This window comes from Chrysochloris asiatica, unplaced genomic scaffold (assembly GCF_000296735.1).
Source record: "Chrysochloris asiatica unplaced genomic scaffold, ChrAsi1.0 scaffold00304, whole genome shotgun sequence".
Taxonomy (NCBI): domain Eukaryota; kingdom Metazoa; phylum Chordata; class Mammalia; order Afrosoricida; family Chrysochloridae; genus Chrysochloris; species Chrysochloris asiatica.
Genome location: NW_006408822.1, coordinates 630,274 through 634,894, shown reverse-complemented (window position 1 = coordinate 634,894; position 4,621 = coordinate 630,274).

The following is a 4,621-nucleotide window of genomic DNA, read 5'->3' as shown; positions in this document are numbered from 1 at the left end:
ACAATTGTGAGGATTATACAAGACCAGGCACTGTTTCATTCTGTTGTGTATAGATAGGGTCACTATGAGTCAAGAGTTGATTCAACAGCACCTAACAACAACAACATGTACCACATTAGATCTCTTGTATAACTCTAAACTTATTTTTAACGCCCCCACCCCAAATTTTTTCTAAAGGGCATGTTACATGAAGTGTCTTTTCTTCAAAGGAGGACTTAAATTACAGATGGTTTTAACTCTGTTTTCTTTTCTTTTTCTATTTTAGTTATTTCTTTTTATTTCATGGCACAAACAATCATTTAAGCTGAATAACTCTTGAGGAGGGCATCTGCTTCTTATTTGCTCCCCCTTTCCAAAGTTTAGACCATCTCAGAAGAACCCAAGAGCAAGGAAACACTGCCAAGATATAAAGCACTATTAATTCCACAATACTCACACTACATACTGCAAGGTCAGCTTGAACCTCAAGGTCAGCAGTTCAAGCTCACCAGCTGCTCCTTGGAAACCTTACACAGGGTCACTATGGGTCAGAACCGACATGACAGCACTTAACAACAACAACAGAACCCCCATTATACTGTCATCCCAAACACAAGTGGAAAGGAAGATACCTAGACCTTTACTTTAGAAGTAAAGCCAAAAGACCTAACTAAAGACACTTTTTTGCTTCCATAGGCACCATACCAACCCTCCCTGGACAACATGTAAGCCAAGTACACTGGAGGCTGAAACTTCATGTATCAGACATGTAAGCCATCATAGTCTTGCTGTACATTTAAAATTTTCCTACAGCAGGGACCATCTATCTGTATTATAAAAGCAGTTAGAAATTCTTAGCACTATAAGCCTGAAAGACAACCATGGATATTGGCAATTGACCAATAAGCATCACCTGAAGAGAAAACCTACCTTTGTGAGGCTGTAAGTGCTCTCTGTTGTTGTTGTTATATGCTGTGGAGTCGGTTCTGACTCATAGTGACCCTGTACAGGGTTTCCGAGGCTGTAAATCTTTATGGAAGCAGAAAGCCTTATCATTCTCCTGCGGAACAGCTGGTAGTTTTGAACTGCTGACTTTGAGGCTCACAGCCCGATTCGTAAACACTACACTACCAGAGCTCCTTAAGTGCTCTCTGTAGACCATCACTATTATGAACCACTTCTCACTTCCCAGTCACAACTATGACTTATTCTCTGAAAACCCATGAAATTTAATATTGTCCACAGCTTCACCTGTGGGCTATGTTAAATCCTCTATTCACACAATAGTAATTATTCTCTATTCACTCAATAAAAAGTGCAGCAGTGTTTCATAAGTGCTAACTACGAGAGCAGTTCATATTTAGTGAGTAATGACTATGTGCTATACACCGATCTAAGCCACAGAGAAAAGCAATGTGGGAAGTAGGGTTAATAAAGAGCATTCCTTGTGAGTTTCTTGACAAGGAAGAAATACAGGTGGAGAGAGTTCCCAGCACAAGAATGCTTTAATGAGACTCTTTTGCCAGAGCACATCCTCTAGAGTTTTCTTAATAAAGGGCGCATGATGTGCCCTCACATCTGTCTGAGAGTTTGTGATGACTGTACAGCATAGTAAATATGATTTATGTTACTGAACTATATATTCAAAAGTAGTCAAAGAGCAAAAAATGTTTGTGATACGAGGGGGTTTCAAAGGTTTAAGGAATAAGTCCATTATCTCTCATTTGATTTTTCTACTAACATTTTGTAGCCCCTTCATATTTTTACAATGAAAAAAAAAAATGGGAGTGAACATATTGATGGTGTTATGAATTGAATGTGTCTTTCCAAAATACGTGTTGTAAATTCAAATCTATATGACTATGGTTATAATCCCATTCAGGATGGACTTCTCTGATATGTTAATAAGACAGGATTAGTGTAGGGTATGTCTTAAACCAATCTCTTTTGAGGCATAAAAAAGAGATTAAATAAGCAAGTGGAGAATCAGGGATAGGGGGAAGAGAGATGCCAAGCCACATGAGGCTTGACCACCCATGACCATGACATGACCATGGCACAAGGAGAAAAGGACCCTCCCTTCAGAACTGACAGAGAAAGAGAAAAGCCTCCCTCTAGAATTGGCACTCCAAACTGGGAGTTCTAGCCTCCTGACTGTGAGAAAATAAATTTCTGTTTGTTAAAATCACCCATTTGTGGTATTTCTGTTATGGTATCTTTGGCCCCAATTTCTCTCCTTAATTCCAATAGAATATATCCAATTGTAGGCACATTCAATATCTCTGTGTGGATATTTACTCTAGTTAAGTGCTACTGAATCCACTCAGACTCATAATGACCTTATAGAGGGTTTCCAAGGAGTGGCTGGTTAGTTTGAACCGCCGACCTGTGGATAGCAGTCCAGCACTTATCCTACAGCGCCACATATCTACTTGGTTGTTAAGTGCTGTGGAATCATTTCTGACCTATAGTGACCCCATACAGGGTTTCCAAGGAGCAGCTGGTGGGTCTAAACTGCCTACTTTGTGATTAGCAGTCTATTGTTTATCCTAAAGCACCACGTCAGGACTCCACGTATCTACTAGGCAACTCAAAATGAACAAGGCCAAAACTGAATATATCTTATTCTTCCCCCCAACCTTTTTTCCCACTGTTCCCAGTATCAGTAAATGACAGCCCCATTCTTCCAGCAGCTGAGGAAAAAACCAATTATACCCATTGTATTTTTGTTACTCCAGCCCTATTTTTTCCTCAGCCCTTATCTCTCTGCATTCTGAATTATGATTTTTACTATTTTTTATCTCTTCCCATTTATACAAGATTTCTTTAAAGGCAGGGTCTTAGTCTGAATCCATATCACCTAACACAGTGTACAAAGGGCTTCAAAAAGTTGGTGGGAAAATGGAATTACATGATAGTGAATTTTACCACGAACTTTTTGAAGACCCTTTCATATTTGTACAAACAGACCATGGATTATTTGTATAAAGAGGCAGTTGTATTTAAACAATTAAACAAGTTCCAAGGGAGAATGGGTAGGTCCCTGTGCAGAAAATATTTTTTAAATAGAAAGGAGCTTCAGCTAAATTTTCAATGTTTATTTAGTAGTAGTCAAGACAAGTCAGGTTAAACCTTAAATAACGCGAAAATCCTAAAGGCTTACAAAGGTTTACTTCTTGCTTAATCTACATGTCAAACATATGAGGGGGCTTCAAAACGTTCATGGAAAAATTCCACTACTTTTTTTTTTTAAGTTTTTATTGGGAATTGAGTGATAGTTTACATGGGAGAGCATCAGTTTTACATTTATCATTTCTTTGCAATGAATACAATCCCCTCCGTGCACCATCATTCAACAGTTATTTGCTTCTATTCCCTCTGGGGTTTTTTGTTTTTGTTTTTGTTTTTTGCATATACACAAAACCACTCAGGAGTATATACTCTTTTAAACAACCAAAGGGCACACTCTGCAAGCCTGCTTCCTGGCTGCCAGCACACAGCCTTTCTCTTTCCATGAGTCTAGAGTCATCAGATGCTCTATTTCACCATGTCTTCATCTCTGCCTCCATCTCTGGTGTCGCTGCTTCTCTAGACAGGGTCCCACATTCCCTGGTGCTGTTCTTCCTTGATGGTCCTAGGGTCCTCTGTTCCTGGACTGTAAGATTAACTACTCCCCCACTTTTTATTATACCTTTACTTTGGTGACAGTCACAATTAGTCACAATAACAATTACTCACTATCGAATCATAAGAATCGTATTCCCATGTCTTTCTACCAGACCCATCTAGACAAGATGAAAACTATTCAGTGGGGATTCTACCATCCCCTGCACACTCTTAAACTAAACTCCCTCTTGAAAATTTGCAAGCCAGTCACTTTGTGCCTTTATAGCCCTCCCATTTTAGGTAGCCAGTGTCCAAGTTGCCTGTCCCTTATCAACCCTGTATATGGAGGGGATAGGATTGATCCTAGGTGTGAAGACTACTTCCCTTTCAGTTGGTATTTTGAGCTATCACATCCATAAATATAGGTCAGGTTCATCAAGTTGTATCCATTTGAATTTGTTTCCTTTTATCAAAAACTTTTTTTTTTCAATCTACCTCTAGTCGAATTCTGATCATCAAGCCATCGAAGCTAGGTTGAATGGGTCCACTATCTTTTAATTCCATTTTCCAAGAACTTTGTGAAGTCCCCTTGTAGGTAACCTAAGAGCTCATCCTAGGTCTCAGGCTGATGAATCAGCCACCATCTGGAGCACTAATGATAGAGGGGGGAAAAAGTGGCAAACTACACAGAAGTTTTTTTTTTTTCTTAAATGTTTAATTGTTAATTATATGATAGTTTACATGGAAGAACATTAATTTTACATTCATTCTATCGTATATCGTCTCATTTCCATGGTTACAATCCCCTCCATGCATCATCAGCCAACCATGCATAGCTCGCCACTTCATTGCTCTTTTTCCTTCACTTCCCCTTATGAGTGATGAGTGCAATCCTGCCCCCTGTACTCCCCATGTCTTCAGCACACAGTCACTCTCCCTCTCTGGATCTAAAGTCTCCAGCTGCTCCATTGCTCCAAGTCATCATCTCTGCCTCTATTTCACGCATCACTGCTTCTCTGGGTAGGGTCCTGCTCTC